Here is an 18,665-nt window from a genome sequence, read left to right on the forward strand (position 1 = left end):
CCATAAAAGTTGAGAACATACCAACCAAACGGCAATATACTCGGCTTCAGTTGTAGATAACACTAACGGAATTTTTCTTCTTTGACCCCCGTGTAATATTACACGGTCAAACAAACATAGCTATACCTGAAGTACGTTTTATATCAAGTGAACAACCTGCATAGTCTGCATCGGAATTGAAAGAAAAGTAGATCTATATACTTAACATACTCATATATGTTTTAATTTAATTTGTCATAAAATTAACTAATGATCTTATGCATGCAAACAAATAAACAAAATAAGGAAGAAACATCCATTCTTACATTGGATTTTCGGTTCAAATGGGCACAAGAGAGATCACCTTTCTCTCTTGTTCTTGAGCTTTCCTTTTGGATGAACAAAGACCCAAGTGTAGGATCTCTCCCAAGGATTTATACCCAAAGCTTACTCTTAATAAAATTAATACTATGAATACTAGATAATATTAATTTTTGTATGAAAATTGACCCAAAATAATTTGGTTTTTAATCTCCCAAAAACCGGTTGAGAGAGGAGAGGAGAGGAAGTATTTTATCTTTCTAAAAATTCTTATTTTAGATAAGTTAGTATGAATGAATAATACACACTCATGCATGTAGAGTATATCAAAAATATAAGACAAAAACCCTTGCCTTTCTTTGTCAAGAAAACCGGGTAGGAGGAGGGTAGGGGAGCCAATGCATGCCTTTGTTTGTCTTCACAATGCAAACTAGGGTTGCATGGCTAGGCTATTAGTGAATGATTATGTTTTCCACTAATTTAAAAAACACAATATTTATCCTTATCCTCCCCTAATTTCGGTACCTACATAAAATGGAACCCATTTTATTTTTGTCAAATTTGTCAATATGTCACATGTCATATGTTACATAATTTGTTATGTATTTTTAACATATTAAAAATCAACGTATTAATAAAATACGGCATATACAAAAATCGACTTAGTAATTCATAATTACTTGTACCAAAATGTTTCTCCAATTATAAATCACAATAAATTGTATTTATAATAATTCATTCAAATTTAATTGTTTCCTTAAACAATAATTTCATCTGAGTAATGATACAATTCAATTACTCAGACCGTATCTCATTTAATCAAATTTCAATGTGATACGTAAATTTTACTTCCAAAATCGTCCGTCAATTTTCAAGTAATTTAATTAACTCGTAACGTTATACGATTAATTAAATGATCAATTAAGAGTTTTGCCCTATAGGTATGACCTAGGAGATCAACTGATCACCACCGTCGCACAACAGTAATGTCAAACTCTAGTCAGCCAATCATTACCGATATATGTTGATCAGTTGACAGTAAAAATATTACTTCCCAATTGTATTCTTTATAATGAGACTTAAACATGTGATCATCATGATCAACAGTTGTGATCGCATTATTGTCGGAGGACACATATTCCAACAATCTCCCACTTGTCCTCGACAAGTGTGCGTCACCAATTCTCTTATCCTATTACTATTTCCCACTCAATGCAAGGTGTCTTTCAGGTCGTACTTGCAAGTGATCATATCGAGAGTGGTTTCCTCGATCTGGAGAATAACTGATTGACCGGATTTATCTATCATAGATACATATATTCCGAGCGTGGCCACGCATTTCCAGTTTATTACTCCTCGAGTGGCCCTGAGATATTGTTATAACCCTGACTAGGGGTGGACAATTCCTATCGCACTCATTCCATTCAACTAGCCACAGCCATCATAACCCAAAATATGCCCATTTGACCCCATTTACGAAGGTCGTAGTAACACAAATCAAAGTTAATCAAAATCGTGCCATCTTAGGCGAATAGTCTTTAGTCAAAAGAATCGACTCATTTGAATACTATAGCAGCTCTCGCCACGATCAGGCTATATAAATTTGCCAGAACTCTATAAGCGGTCATTAGGCCCGACAAAATGTTTCTAACAGTCTGCCTATGTGATCGACTAGTCATCTCACATGACTCTATGGCACTTGAACTTGCCATCAATCGCATCACACTCTAGTCACTTCGAGACGTCACCTCATGTAAGTAACTATGGGCAAATACTATGTTAATCCATGTTCACTTTAACGGGGTTCAATTGTCTCTACAACCCGTTTGGATATAACAATGTATAAGGTGAATTAATAATAACTCAAACGACAAATGTCGACATCACACTCGGGTAGTCAATACCATATTACAACCTTGTGATGCAAATCGTAAGTGTATAAACACTTGTTGATTGCAATAGAAGTTTAACATGTCATGTGTCCATGTGTTCAAACTTCTTATAATCGCATTTTCTTTTACATTCATGTTCTCTCTCATAGCATGAATCTTACCAAGTACACATCAAGGTTCCCGACCTCGGTTTTGGTTCTTTATCTTGAAAGAACTTCCTTTTATCACATAACGAACGAATTTGTGGTGAATGATATAACTTGTACTGATCAAGTACTTCATCCACACACAATGCACTAGGTACATGTTTTGTAGAGTCTTGCAACAATTTGTCAAGATTATTAGCCTAGCACTTCTTACAAGTCCTAGCATAGTTAGGAAAGATTAGTTTTGAGTAACTTCTTATTCAACTAAGTATCTTTCCAATAACCTCTTATTTCTCCTTTTGATTTGAAAAGTTTAGGATTTTCATAAATCTTTACGTGTGTTCGAACTTTCTAGAATATGTGCAACCTCTTAACACATAATAGATTATTCCGTCAAACACCGAAATCGCTCATCGGATTCTACTCGAGAATTCATGACGTTTCTATTATGGCTTACCAATGAATCATCATGCTCTTATGCATATGATTCACCATTGGACATGTGCATGATTATTCTAATGGCGGAAATATTAGTTACTAATAATCATGAGATCAACCGTTCATAGGTTCAATGAACGACCATGACTGCTAATGGCAATTCCATTTTCATCTACATGAATAACCTATGTATATGTTGATACGATGTGTATCTCTTAATACTAATCCAATATTTCTTGATGTAATTGGATTCATCATAGTCCAAATTCATCCAGAATTGAAAACTCAAATACTTCTTTGTGAAAGAAGATATTAGCTCGTCATTCTTCAATGAGTGATGAGTTGTAAACATTCAAAGGATGAAGGCTCCCACTAAATTCCATGTCTTCACATGAAAATTTCTAATGCTCCCACTTAATTCCACATGTTTCGAAATTGATTACTCAATTGAAAACATTTCAAAATTTGGAATGTATGTTGCTTTGCAAAGTTATTAAGATGAAACCATATATGTTCCCATCATATCCTTTCAAAATTCCTATTTCGAAGAGGTCTCATCTTAACCTTATGGAAAGAGATTTTAAATCTCTAACACATTCATGTCATAATGATGTTTGGTAATGTCATTTATTAAATATAAGTAATATCCAATACACATCCTTCAAAATATCCCTTTTAGAAGGAGGTTTAACCAATTCATTTTCATAATGAGGTTAAGTAATGACATCTGTGTGGTTTAAAACTTTGGCTATTGAAGATATCAGTATATCAATCCAAGCAACCTCTAGTCATAAATATCGCTTATTACTAGGATGTTACATTGATTCATTTAGGCTCTTAAGTAAATCTCAAGGTTGAAACTATTGGTCAGAATTTTCATAAACTTAGTCAAAACTCTTGTTAAGACTTTACATTAGTCATTTTGTTCCAAAACTTTCTTTTGGTCTCCTCGTGTAGTAATCTTAAGAATATGCTCTTATGATTACTTTACTTGGTCTCTTTAGTCATATAGGACTCACTTGAGACCATAGATCTCATCTATTTGGTATACTATGTGAATAGATATACCCCTCATTCAAATCATTCTACCTTGCGTAGATCTCATTTGCACAAGTACATAAATTTATCTTGTCTTGTGAGTTGTGTCCTCATTTTTCTCCCACTCTATCTTTAGAATAAATACACTATAGATTCAAAGATAGCATATGAGACACAAATAATTATGTTGAAGTTATAAGGAGAACTATCTTATAGATTGACTAATAGTTATAGATTTCGTAAGTGTACTTGGTGATTGACATTCCTTTAAGAGAGTTCATAGACTCAAAATCGCTTTATAAATGATCATACACAAGCCTTAAGCATGTGGACATATAATGAAACCCGTCATTATATTTGTCTATTAGATCACTTTAAGTTATATGTTTCTAAGAGTAAGCATTTAAACATGAATTTTAGAACAAAAGGATAAAATGATAAAACGGGTGACTTGGGTTGCAAACTAAGTCACCATTATCCAAAATACAACAAATTATCCAAAATACCTTCCCATGTCAAACACGGAAACTTAAGGTTCTAAAATCCAAAACATGAATAAAATAAGACCATAAAAAGCAAAGCTCCATGAAAGCTATTCCTAGCTCCTTGATGGTTTCTTAAGCTTGCTTTTCTTCTCCTTTGTCTTTGCTTGGTGGAGGCCCTATTTACAAGAAAAAGGGAGATACATTATCACAACTTTGTATCATAATACCATAGTTGAATTAGAAACATAAAAGAAAGGATAGTCATTTACCTACTGGAGTAATCTTTCCAGCCTTAATATCACCAAGGTATTTGGAATAATTTCTTTTCCAATGTCCCATACCATTACAATAATGGCATTTATCAAGAGGACCCTTCTTGATTTTTGAAGTGCTAGCTTCACAAGTCCTAGCTTTGGTGAAAGTGGGAGCTTGCTTCTTACCCTTCCTCCCATTCTTCTTGAACTTCCCCTTACTCTTAGTGCTTATGTTAAGCACATCCTTTGGAGGGTTCACATTTAACCCCATGTCCCTCTCGGCTTGCACAAGTAACTTGTGCAATTCTTCAAGAGACACATCCTTGTCTTGCATGTTAAAATTCACCCGGAATTGAACATACGCTTTGACTTTGGACAAGGAGTGTAGAATCCTATCTACAACAAGTTCTTTGGGGATTTCAACCTTTTGAATTTTCAAGGTCTCGACAAGCTCCATAAGTTTGAGCACATGAGGGCTAACCTTTTGGCCCTCTTTGAAGTCGAGATCAAAGAATGCCGCGGCCGCCTTATATTGGACGATCCGCGGAGTTTGTGAAAACATTGTCACAAGCTTGGAGTAAATCTCATTAGCATTGCCCATTTTAAAGGCTCTCCTTTGGAGATCCGCCTCCATCGCAAATATCAAGACATTTTTCATTGCGGCGGACTCCTTTTGGTAAGCCTCATATGCTTCCCTAGTGGCGGCGGTCGACCTAGTAGTAGGTTCGGGTGGAGAGGCCTCGGTAAGGTAACGAAGCTTGTCGTCACCTTGGGCGGCCAATTTGAGTTGGGCATCCCAATCGGAGAAATTTGACCAATTCTTTTCAAGTTTACATCGATCCATGAAGGATCGGAGCCATGATGAACTAGCGAGAGGCGTGGCGTTAGGGGTTGGTGTTGCCATTTGTTATGAGAAAAAGAAGTGGTCTACAAAACAAGATAGAAGGAGTAAAACAAATGTCGTTTTAATAATAATACTCGTAAAAATGTATGATTTAAACAAGTTTTATGCATTTTTCTAGTGACCTCTACCCAACTGGATAAATGATTCCAAGACCCAAATTCATATCGACTTAGGCACGGTATGGCCGATGAAACCTTTATCAATATAACTCGGTGGATTAACGTTTTAATCGATTCTACTTTTAGAACTCTTGGTCGATAAAATTACTCTAATAATTAGCTATAGCCCAAAACACATCCGACAAGGGCACGATATGGCCGATGAAACCCTTATCGAAAAACTTTTGTTGAGTTCAATCCAAATTTCGAATAAATGTGTCCATGATCCAAATCCACATCAATTTAGGCACGGTATGGCCGATGAAACCCTCATTAACATGAACTCGGTGGATTAACATTCATCACCCACTTCCCCTACGTAGCAAGGTTTGTACCCCGGTAGGGCCGAGTGCACTCCCTCGCGAAATAGGTTTTCATGGTTTCTACTATTTGGTAAGGCTATGTCTCAATTAATTGTTTTAGCGAGAGGTCATGTCAATTTATTATCTATCACGTTTTAAGTGAACTAAAGCGGTGAACTACGATAATTCTAATTGACACGGTCGATAAACTCGATGAGATGAGGATGCATGTTTTAGTTATGGCGATTTAGCGATGTATGCGACATATAAATAAAATGCAAACATAAAATAAATCCTAGTATGGCCTTCCTAAAATAGAAAAACTATTTAACTATTACATATTCGGAAACCAACTCCATTGGTCCCTTGAACTTCGGTTGTGGCACGCATCTCGAGGTAACACCGTCTTTATGTATCGCCATCTTGAAGAAATCCGTCTTTGGGAACTCTGAGATAAATTAAATTACATAGCAAATTACATAATTTCCTATTATACGTTTGTAACTAAAATAAAATAAATCTATTAAATTACAAAACGGTGATACGAGATCACAATAAATTACAACCGAATCGATATTCCCATACATTTCGGGAAATACCAATTAAAATCTAAGGCCATACTAAGTAAAAAATTACATAATTCAAAAATTACATAAATTAAAATTATGACAATCATAAAGAAAATGCAGCATTATAATATATATATGAACATGCCCAATTTTATGCTAAATCGCCTTTAATTAGCCAATATCGTATATTACCTTGTTTTATTTAATTTGCGTGATTTCAACATTTTATAATCACAAAAATTACATAAATTCATATTTGTGCATAAGTTAATTACCCTAACCTCTTAGGACTCAAAATTTAGTCTTCACTAATAATTTGACCATAATTAACTCATATTTATAAAATTTGTTCATTAATGGACTTAAAATTACAAAAATAAGCTATAAACTTCAAATAAATCACAAAATTTCAAATAAATTCAAAATTTGAAATTTAAACTCATGAACACTCTGGAAAAAAAAATACCATGACACTCATAATATTCAAAACCTTAGGTTAAAAATTTCGAATTTTTCCGGAAAAACAATGTTGCGGTTTATCGGTTTTAACCAAAATAATCATAAAAACATGTGAAAAATTATATACATTAACTTTTCAATTTTAGATCTGAAAAATATAATAAAATGCAACATTGGACGTTTTTCCTTAGTCATAGATTATGTTTTATTAATTTTTCACTAATAATGTCACTATTTATGCTATTTTTTTTCAAAAATCCATAAATCATGCAAAAAGACTTCACTATAGCCTATTATTTTACACACATCTTGTAAAATTGCATGTGACAACATACTACATTTCTATGACCAGATTCGAAATTTATCTCATATTAACCTATTTTTCACCTAAATCCGAATTTAATAATGAAAAATCCATTTTTCGAGCATAAGAAGTCCAAAAATTATGAAACTTTACAGGTTATCTCAAAATAATATATGTGACAACATATCTAAAAATCACTGGAAAATTCGAAGTATAGCTAATTTTAGACCGAAAATGACTTTTTTACTCATAAAATCATATTTAAATGCCATTATTGTATAATATGAACAATAAAAATCCGTAAATATAACCAAAATATCCTAAAACATTTTAGGACCAGAAATTTTAACATGCATGAATTAATTTCGTGATATATCATAATAACACAAATTATACAAGTTTTATATGTTAATCTTTATAACTCGGAAAAACTTTTAACCGATTTGCATGCAAACAACCATGGCTCTTGATACCGATTGAAAGAAAAGTAGATCTATATACTTAATATACTCATATATGTTTTAATTTAATTTGTCATAAAATTAACTAATGATCTTATGCATGCAAACAAATAAACAAAATAAGGAAGAAACATCCATTCTTACATTGGATTTTCGGTTCAAATGGGCACAAGAGAGATCACCTTTCTCTCTTGTTCTTGAGCTTTCCTTTTGGATGAACAAAGACCCAAGTGTAGGATCTCTCCCAATGATTTATACCCAAAGCTTACTCTTAATAAAATTAATACTATGAATACTAGATAACATTAATTTTTGTATGAAAATTGACCTAAAATAATTTGGTTTTTAATCTCCCAAAAACCGGTTGAGAGAGGAGAGGAGAGGAAGTATTTTATCTTTCTAAAAATTCTTATTTTAGATGAGTTAGTATGAATGAATAATACACACTCATGCATGTAGTGTATATCAAAAATATAAGACAAAAACCCTTGCCTTTCTTTGTCAAGAAAACCGGGTAGGAGGAGGGTAGGGGAGCCAATGCATGCCTTTGTTTGTCTTCACAATGCAAACTAGGGTTGCATGGCTAGGCTATTAGTGAATGATTATGTTTTCCACTAATTTAAACAACACAATATTTATCCTAATCCTCCCCTAATTTCGGTACCTACATAAAATGGAACCCATTTTATTTTTGTCAAATTTGTCAATATGTCACATGTCATATGTTACATAATTTGTTATGTATTTTTAACATATTAAAAATCAACGTATTAATAAAATACGTCATATACAAAAATCGACTTAGTAATTCATAATTACTTGTACCAAAATGTTTCTCCAATTATAAATCACAATAAATTGTATTTATAATAATTCATTCAAATTTAATTGTTTCCTTAAACAATAATTTCATCTGAGTAATGATACAATTCAATTACTCAGACCGTATCTCATTTAATCAAATTTCAATGTGATACGTAAATTTTACTTCCAAAATCGTCCGTCAATTTTCAAGTAATTTAATTAACTCGTAACGTTATACGATTAATTAAATGATCAATTAAGAGTGTTGCCCTATAGGTATGACCTAGGAGATCAAGTGATCACCATCGTCGCACGACAGTAATGTCAAACTCTAGTCAGCCAATCATTACCGATATATGTTGATCAGTTGACAGTAAAAATATTACTTCCCAATTGTATTCATTATAATGAGACTTAAACATGTGATCATCATGATCAACAGTTGTGATCGCATTATTGTCGGAGGACACATATTCCAACATGAATACCCTATGAGATCGAAATTGCACTCAAGAGGATACCACAGATATAATTTTGATGTACCAATTAAATACTTCAAAATTCTCTTAACTGCAATCATATGCAATTCTTTAGGGCACGATTGAAATCGAGCGCATACGCATACACTAAACATTATATCAGGACGACTTGCAGTTAAATAAAGAAGTGATCCAATCATACCTCGATAAGTTATCTCATCGACAGACTTACCGTCTTCATCTTTAGTCAACTTCTTCTCTATAACCATAGGAGTTGGCTTAGAATTAGAATTTTCCATACTGATGTGACTCATAATTGAGCACATTTAGTCCCCGAATTAGCCTCGTTCCCATGCTTTCTAGCAACTATTAGGATCATTTATTATATCTAGTTCCCTATTTTGCATATTCTTTGAGGTTTTGTATCCTTGGTAGGAGAGGATTGCTAGCCTTGCATTTACGGAGAAAAATGGAGATAAATGGATTGCATCTAATGACCAAGAATCAAAGAGGAGACCAATACTAAAGGCCTAAGCAAATAAATCAAGTGAATTGGGAAATGATGAAAGATCCGCGCGTCCCTAAGACAGTCCCCACGGATTGTTAGGTAGCCAAGAAAAAGGGAAGAACCCTATCCCAGGCTCCGGGTATCTCGAGCTCAGGACGAGCGTCCCAGACCAGGATCAGGGCGTCTCGAGGCCCAGCTCGAGCGGATCTCTTTACAGACCAGAGCATTCTCAAGGTCAGGACGCACGTGTCTCTGGGGAGTTGCTACTCAGGCCACGCATGTCCCTCGGGATTTGCAAATTATCAAGCTTCTCTTAGGGTCTTAATCGTCATTTAAGCCCTTAGTAACCCAAATCGTTGTTCTTAATTTTAGTATAAATACCCTATTGTACTACCTAGATTGGCATCAATCTTAGAATCAAGTACTAATGTCCTTCTAAATCTCTTAATTTAGTCTTAATCCAAGTTGTAATACACATTTCAATATTAATCGCATCTTAACCTTTCCTTAATCTCTCAATTGTTCTTAGTTTTAGTTGGGTAATTAGAAGATTATTTGGGGTTTATTGGAGGACTGACAACTCTCTATTAATCATCAAGTTTCCTTCTATTATTCATTGCTTTATTATTTGGATCATCTCAAGTTGGTATAATCCTTTTTTACCTTTGCTTAATTATTGTTATTTCCATTACTTATTCATCATGTTTTGCTTTGTTAATATAATTGACATCCTTATTAGCATATTAAACTTGATCATGAGTGAGTAGTTTCTTACGCTAGGTTTAATGGGGAATTAGGGAATCAATCATGGGATTAGATCTATGCTTAATTTAATATGCTTTCATAATTGAATGCTTGCTTGTTGTGATTTCAACCTATACACATGTTATGTTTGATGAAATGCTAGACTATGAAACCTTGCATTTTTTACCCATCTCTTATCTTTTCAATGAGGCTTGTAAGATGTAAGCCAACTCAAGCCTTGTTAGACCATGCATAGAGTTGAATAGGAAGAGACTAAGTCGACTTGTAGGTGTTGTAAAGTCTTGATCGACTCGACTCTGGGACCTAAGTCTTCCTAGGAATTGTAAGATATACACTAACTCGATTCCATCATAATAATAAGTTGTTTGCTTCTATTTGAGAACATGTTTGTATGATCTATTTCCATGATTCCCTTATGAACCCATGACATCCTAGTGCCCTTAATCACTTGTTTACAAACCCCTTTAATTTCTTTACTTTGTTTTCATTAATATACATTCATCTTGTTGATTAGTTTAGACTACATCTCATCTTAACCCAAATTTGTGACACCTTAAGACATAACTACTTGCAATTGAAATCATAAATCGATACCCGTCCCTCGGGATCCGACCTTTACTTATCGCTCTACTAAGAGTAGTTTGTAAAGATATAAATATTGTTTTGGTTGAGGCTTTAACGAGCAATAACAACTACACACCAAAAACGGCGCCGTTGCCGGGGACGGTGTTCAATTGATTTAATTTTCGTTAATTGTTTTTAGTTGTGTTTTTCTTTACCTTGGGGAACTCAATCTACTCAAGGCTGTTCTAATTGTTTTCTAGTTGTTTGATATTTTGCATGACTCGGAGATCACAAGGTAATCCATTACCTATCAATTTCGAGATTGAAAGGACCTTAACCAACAATTGAAGAGTTGCTAGAGGTACTTCAAGAGTTGTGGGTATTGGAGAGATTGTGGACATTCAACCCAATAACATTGAGTTTGTCAACCCTTTTGCAAGAGAAGGAGAGGATAACCCAATTCCAAACCAACCACAAAATAAACCTAAAATGCCTAAATTTTCATCGCATTCCGTACCAACCGAGGAGAACCTACCAAACGGTACTCCTACACCACCACATCTAACCGATAATTTCATTGCCAAATCCGCATTCATACAATTAGTTGAGAGAACTCAATTTGGAGGGATGCCTAGTGAATATCCTCATTTACATTTGGAGACTTTTTGCGACTATTGTGATGCAATTTCTCAAATCGGAGTTACTCAAGACCAAATCTGATGGGTATTATTTCCTTTTTCCTTGATCGGTACCGCAAAACAATGGTTGAAGAGCCTAGACAAGGCTACCCTTGGTATTGATTCGTGGAAGAAGTTAGCACTTGCCTTCTAAAAGAAATTCTATCCTCCGGAGAATACTAACATGTTGAGAGCCCAAATCACCGGGTTCAAGCAAAGGGATGAGGAATCATTATATGAAGCATGGGAGAGATTTAAGGATACTCTTCGTTCTTGTCCACACCATGGACTTAGTGAGTGGTTCCTTTTTCTTCAATTTTGGAATGGCTTATATGAAGACTCACGCAATGTGCTTAATATGGGATCCAATAGGAGGTTTACCGAAGTTGATGACAACCAAACATGGGCCAAAATCGAAGAGATGGCGGTTTATAATTCCTAATATAGTAGGCCTCGAAAGGCCACCAGAGGAGGAAAGAATGAGGTAGATTCCATTACACAATTGGGTGCTCAACTAAGTGCTCATATCGACACCATCAATTTGAAGTTTAAGAAGGCCATGGATAAGCTTGATGAAGCTTCCAAATCACCCAAACAACATGTCAATGCTATGATGGCATCATGCTCAATCCCAAATGGAGTATGTGAAAGTTGTGGAACCTTGGGACATGATCAAAATGAATGTAGGGGTATAAATGAACATGTGAATGCTTTCCAAGCATACAAGAATGGCATCCCTTATTCCAACTACTATAATGAGAACACCAAATTCCATCCAAATCTCTCATATAAGGGCCAAAATGTCCAAAATCCTCAACCAAAATATACACCACCTCCAATGAGAAATACAAATCAAAGACCTTTTTCAACCAAAGCCAAGGATATCAAAATCAACCTTCCTACAACCAATCCAATGACCAAAGCTTTGATGTTCAAAAATCGGTCCTCCAAATGCAAAAGAACCAACAAGAATTCTTCACCCAAATGCAAACAGATAGCCAAGCTAAAGAAGCCACCATCAACAACATACTTGTCCACACCAAAATGTTAGAGACTCAAATGACTCAACTAGCATATTCTAGCTCCCAAAGACAAAAGGGGCAATTACCTCCTCAAGGTAACCCCCCAAGACATGAAACGGTTAATGCCATCCATTTGAGAAGTGGTACAAAATATGAGGGGCCGAAGAGGCCAATTGATGAAGATATTGTGGATGATAGTAGTAAGCAAAGAGTTGTGGAGAGCTCTAAGGAAGTAGAGCATACTACCAAAGAACTTTCAAAGAAGAAAAATGAATAGAAGGCTAAGGAAATTGAGAAAGAGCCTATTGTGATTAGAATTCCATTCCCAAGTCGCCAAGCTAAGCCTAAGCTTGATGAGCAACATGGAAAGTTTATGGAAATTGTGAAGAACTTAGAAGTTTCAATTCCATTCACGGAATTGATCAATCATGTTCCGGCTTATACAAAGTACATGAAGGATATTCTTACCAAGAAGAAATCCACCCGAAAGATGGAAATTATTGCCTTTACCAAAGTGAGTAGTGCTATTATTCAAGGGAATTTCCCTCCAAAGCTTAAACATCCGGGAAGTTTTTCTATCCCATGTACCATTGGCGACACTATAATCAACAAGGCATTGTGTGATCTTAGAGCAAGTGCAAGTGTCATGCCATACTCGGTATGTAAGAGACAAGGAATGGGATATCTCAGATGCACCAACATTACTATTTAAATGGCAGATCGATCGATAAAGATACCTCTAGGGGTATGAGAGGATGTGCCCGTGAGAATTGGCAAATTCTTCATCCCGGTAGACTTTGTCATTGTAGACATGTAGGAGGATTCCAACATTCCTATCATCGTAGGAAGACCTTTCTTTCATACCACGGGAGCGGTAATCGATGTGAATCATGGAGAGCTCACACTTGAAGTAGGGGATGAGACAATTACTTTCAATCTTGACAAAACCATGAGAGCTCCCCGACTACATGATCCATACTTCATGATCGATCACTATAGCCGTGAAAGTGATAGGAAAAAGTTAGAATCTCTATGAAAAGATCAAGCCAAGGGTAACGAAGCATCACCCATATGCAAGAAGAAAGTAGATGACATTCAAGTAGCTCGATTCGGAGAGCATGAAAATTTCAGCAACAACAATGAGAGCTTGAACAGCTCACCCATCACGAGAAGTAATGAAGAAGGCCTCATTGGCCATGATAAGAAGGAAGGAGAGTTTCTCTTGTCAACTCATGAACCACCATACATCATTGGGGAACAAGCAAGCAAAGTTTGCGGTCTATGGAACGATGAATTTGAAGGATTGGTCAATCATTATATTGGAAATGCTATGACTCTAGACCAAGGCTTGTGGATCCTTGTCATCACTTTGACTAGGACTACAACAATGAAGAAAACGATGCACACAGATCTATGCAAAACCTCTACCATGAAAATGAGCAAGCCTTCGACTACTTCTACAAAGTATTGAGCAACCTCAACAATACTTTGGCTTTTCCCCCTTGACATCTCATTAAAGAAAGGATATTTTGGTGGAGTCCTCCCTAAAACACCATTTGTAAATATTCTAACCCTTAACTAGCATTTTATTTCCTTTATTACATCTTTGTCATTTTTGGATTTGCATTTTTATGCATTGTTAAAATATTTTTGACATGAGAGTAAGTGAGGGAGGGATTTTAATGTGTTTTAATGTGTAGTGTTTGATCAAGTGTGGGAATGGCACATACCTAGGCTAACCAAGCCTTTATAATGCAACCCACAACAAGGAAAGGAAGAAGGAATGACACGGGAAGAGGATCCCCACGAGCAGACCTGAGCTCGTGGGAGCTGAGGAGCAAAACGAGCAAAATATGCCCGACCCAGCCATGAGACGAGCATCTCTAGACTCAGGACGCGCATCCTGGCTTTGGGACGTGGGATCCGGGAAACTTCAAATTTTAGTAAAATTCCTGTAAGGAAATCTGCACGAGCTGACTTCAGGACGCGGGTCCTCCACCATAGGACGCCCGTCCTACTATCGAGTCGTGGGTCCTGAGAAGCTTCAAGTTTATTAGATTTAGTTGAAGAAAGATATGCACGTCCCAAATGTGAAACGAGCGTCTCAGCTAGAATCCGCTCCAGCCGTAGTCAAGACACCAGTCCCAGACCTGCTTTGCTCTTTCAGAATTTTCTACAAGGAAATCCGCGCGTCCTGACCTCAATCCACCCGTCCCAGACCTGATAAATAAGCAAAACATTGGATTCTTCCTTCTTTCCAACTCATTAACATCTTTCAAACACAAACACATACATTTTCCCTTACTTCAACCTTCAATCCCCTCATCCAAAAACATCAATTTCTCACCAAAATTCATCACAATCAAATCAAAACTTTCTCAAAACACAATTAAATTACTCCTTCATAAAAAAGACCATTTATCCATCAATTTCCTCACAAATTGAGTCCATTTTCTAGGGTTTGGGTCAAAATCCGAAAATCCCTAATTGATTGAGGAATTGATTGAAGTTTGAAGAATCAAGGAGCATTCAAAAATCATCTTGGTTTGTTGATATCAAATTGATAAGGAGCATACAATGGCAAGGACTAAAGGCGGAACTAAGGTACCTAAAACCCCAAATTTGTCAAAGAGGCAACAATCTCTTCTAGCATCAAAAGCTTTGGTAGTAGCTCAACCAAGGGTGCAAGCACAAGAAATCGTCAATCCCATTGAGGAAGCTACCCCTTCTACTCCGGTTGTGGAACAATTGCCAAATTTTCCGGAAGTAACTTTCTTATCCGATAAACATAGGAATTCATTTCTATCCCTTGCCAAAAAGAAAGTTTTAACTACCAAGTTTATTTGTCAAGATACTTGGCAAAAATTGGGTGTACTTGAGCAATCTAGAGCATTTTTCGAGTCCATGGGGTTGAAAACCCTCTTTGATATGAATGAATTGACTTACCCCTCATTGACCATGGAGTTGATAAGCTTCTTGAGGGAGTACAAGGTAGAGACTCGAAGTTATGTTGAGTTCCGACTTAAGAACGAGAGTAGAAGAATGCATAAGGGTAAATTTGGTAAGGTGTTTGCTCTTACGAAATATGATCAATTTGAAAAGAAGCCTTTGAAGTATGATGCCGCACCCCTATGGAAGGCTATAACCTGTCATAAATTTGATTCCTTCCGGGAGAGCAATGCTTTGTATGTTCACCATCCGGGCATAAGAACTTGGCATAAGTTTATGGCTAATACTTTAATTGCAAGGAAAGGATCCAACCACTTCACCGAACTCGACTTCGTCTACCTAAAGTCCCTCTTGGATGTTAATGGAAACTCCACCCGAAAGTACAACATTCTTCAATTATTGATTGAGCGGTGGTTAGAGATTGATAATGGGGAAGAGGGAGCAACCTTTACTGTAAACGGGGGCTTGGTGACAAGGTTAGCTAAACACTTTAACCTGGAGTTCAACAAGGATAATACCTACAAATCGGTTAAGGGAAGCAACCTTCTTGACATGACTACTTTGATCAACAAGTTTCATTGGGTCAAAAATGACAATTTTGATAATAAATTTGAATGGCTCATCAAGGAAGCCAAGTCCATTGTCTTGAGCACAAAGATTTGCCGTATCTTTACCCTTCGAACCAACTACCTCATTCCCGTCTCCAAGGAAGCCGAATTGATAATCAAGCAACAAAGGGATCCGATTGCAAAGCCCTCCTCCTCTACTATTGTGACTCCACCTCATCCTTTTGCCTACCAAGAGTTTAAACCAAGTGGCTCTAATGTCGTGGTAAACAATGATTACTTGACCCAATTGATGTAACAAATGCATAGAGAAGCTTATGATTACCGGGTGAATGCTTATCATGCCAATATCCACCATTACTACATCTTTCTAAGCAAGTACTTCTTGATTCTTCATGTCCTTTGCCTAGTTGGGCGGATAAGAGAGTGTTCTTCCCTTGTACTTCTCAAGATGCCGATAAGGATAGCCGGGTGGCTAATGGAAAGGAGAGTGTTGTTGAGGAAGATGAGGAAGGTATTGGTTCATGCCAAGAAGAAGAGCAAAGTTCGAGTTCCGATGATGATGAAGTTGGTGAATCCTCCGGTCCAATTGAGGTGGATAATGATGATTTCGATGATGATGATGATGCCGGTAATGAGGCCATTGATGATAATGTCATGATGAGCGACAATTTAAGGTTGACAAAGCTTATGGAGGATACCATAAGTGCAGGGTTGATTGCCTAGCTTCAACCTATTCTATTGTGAGTCTCCTACCCCTCCTTTAGCTTTGTTTTTATCTCGTTTCTTTACTTTTAGTCTTGATCATTTGTAGAGTCATTTTTGGCTCTTGGTAATTTGGAGTTTGGAGTCCAAGCACCATTCAAAGGACTCCCACCCCGGTCCCATTGAGGTGTTTAATATTTTGTTCCCATTTGCAAAATCCAAAATGACAAATTAGAATTCATGCATTGGATTCTTGCCTTGTGCATGAACTTTCCCTCTTTTGACACTAGAAATAGTGTTTTGTTCGGTTTGGGGAAGTTCACTCACAAGGAATGCGAGTCAATTCAAATTGGCTCTCCAACTAATCGAAAGCATGCATCATATAGGATAGATTAGATTGCATCACTTGTTATATATTTCATATAGTTTGCATACTAGTTTAGAAATCATGAATTTTCATATAGATTGCTTTGCATAATTTTCTATCGTATTGGCCATTGAGGACAATGCCCATACTAGTGTGGGGATGAAAAATTATAACCCTTCAAAAAAACAAAAGAAAACAAAAAAACAAAAACCGTAAAAATTTGAAAATTTCAAAAAACCAAAAATATGTTCATTCCTTTGTAGTGTAGAATTGTACATATTGTATAAATTTGTGTTTATTTGTCACTCTTACCACATTGGACCGACTACGCCACATTCGAGGCATGAAGGAAATAGAAGACCGCATGGTATGATCTTTCCAAATCTCCTTCCTCCTTTTATATGTTAATGACAATGTGGCTTTACTTTAGTTGATGCGGTACAAACCAATGTGTGTTAAGAGCTTGCATTTAGTTTAAATGGCATATTAGTTGATAGAAGCATTTGCATTAGGTTGTATATATGCTAGTTGCATCATGGCATGTAGTTGCATTCTAGGAAAATTTTGTGAAAACATCTATTTGGGAAGCTTAATAAGTGTATATAAGACCCTTGTAGATAATTTTTCTTCTTAAGACTTTGCTCATTAGAATACCTCCAAAACACCCTAGGATGTGTCATGCTAGTATCCTTTGACCCATGGACTAAAGCCTAGTCAAGAGTACCTTGTGGTGTGATAACTCCTTGGCTACCGTTTATTCCAAGTTGACCCTCGAAACCATGCAACCACCTTCCACTTCTATCATATCTTTCACACAAAAAGGGAATGGGCACAAAAATTCTCAATTTGAGTTCAAGCATCAAAATGAAAATCAAGAAGTTTACAAAATTGCATCAAAGAAAAGAGAAGTCCAAAAATGAGAACTCATATGCTTCAATAAAAGCACCCTCGTTACAAATTAGGGTGACTTTGAAAATGTTCAAAAAAAAAATGCAAAAATTGAAAATTTTGCCAAGTATAAAAAATGCCACATCAAAGAAATGGCAAGAAATTGTTCTCAAATGTCAAATTCCACAATAATTTAGGGGGAATAACAAAATCAAAAGCAAACTCTCATTATGAAACTCAAAATCATATTGATCCCTTTATCCATTGATTCCACTTTTGTGCATGGTGGAGAGGAGACGACCCTTCTTCTTGTCTAGGCAAGAAGGGGAACTCCGCGATCCTACAGTGTTTCTAACACCATAGGGAGTCTACTCTTGACAAAACAAGTTAGCGATTGTGGACAAAGGTACCCTAGCTTGACACAACTTGGAAGTGATTTGTTGGTATCCTCCTAGGCTTAATAACTTGAAGAAACCATATCTATAATGGAGTGTGTACCCTTAGATTGCTTCCATCTTAGATGATTTTCGCCACTTAGATGAGGAAAGTGGCTATTCATTCGTAGATGCATCTATTACTTGTTTTGTGTGCTTAATGCTTGGATGTATCATCATTTTGGCAAGCCCCACCTTGCATTGCAAGAAGGCATCTTACCTCATGG

At 36.1% G+C, this 18,665-nt stretch overlaps 1 non-coding gene across 1 annotated transcript; it reads right to left on the reverse strand.

Moving 5' to 3' along the window:
* Window positions 1–11,691: 11,691 nt before the first annotated feature.
* Window positions 11,692–11,798, reverse strand: LOC141635461 (small nucleolar RNA R71). The gene has a single exon (XR_012540150.1). It is a non-coding gene; the product is annotated as a small nucleolar RNA R71 (small nucleolar RNA).
* Window positions 11,799–18,665: the final 6,867 nt, after the last annotated feature.

The sequence above is a fragment of the Silene latifolia genome, chromosome Y (assembly GCF_048544455.1).
Source record: "Silene latifolia isolate original U9 population chromosome Y, ASM4854445v1, whole genome shotgun sequence".
NCBI classification, from domain to species: Eukaryota; Viridiplantae; Streptophyta; class Magnoliopsida; order Caryophyllales; family Caryophyllaceae; genus Silene; species Silene latifolia.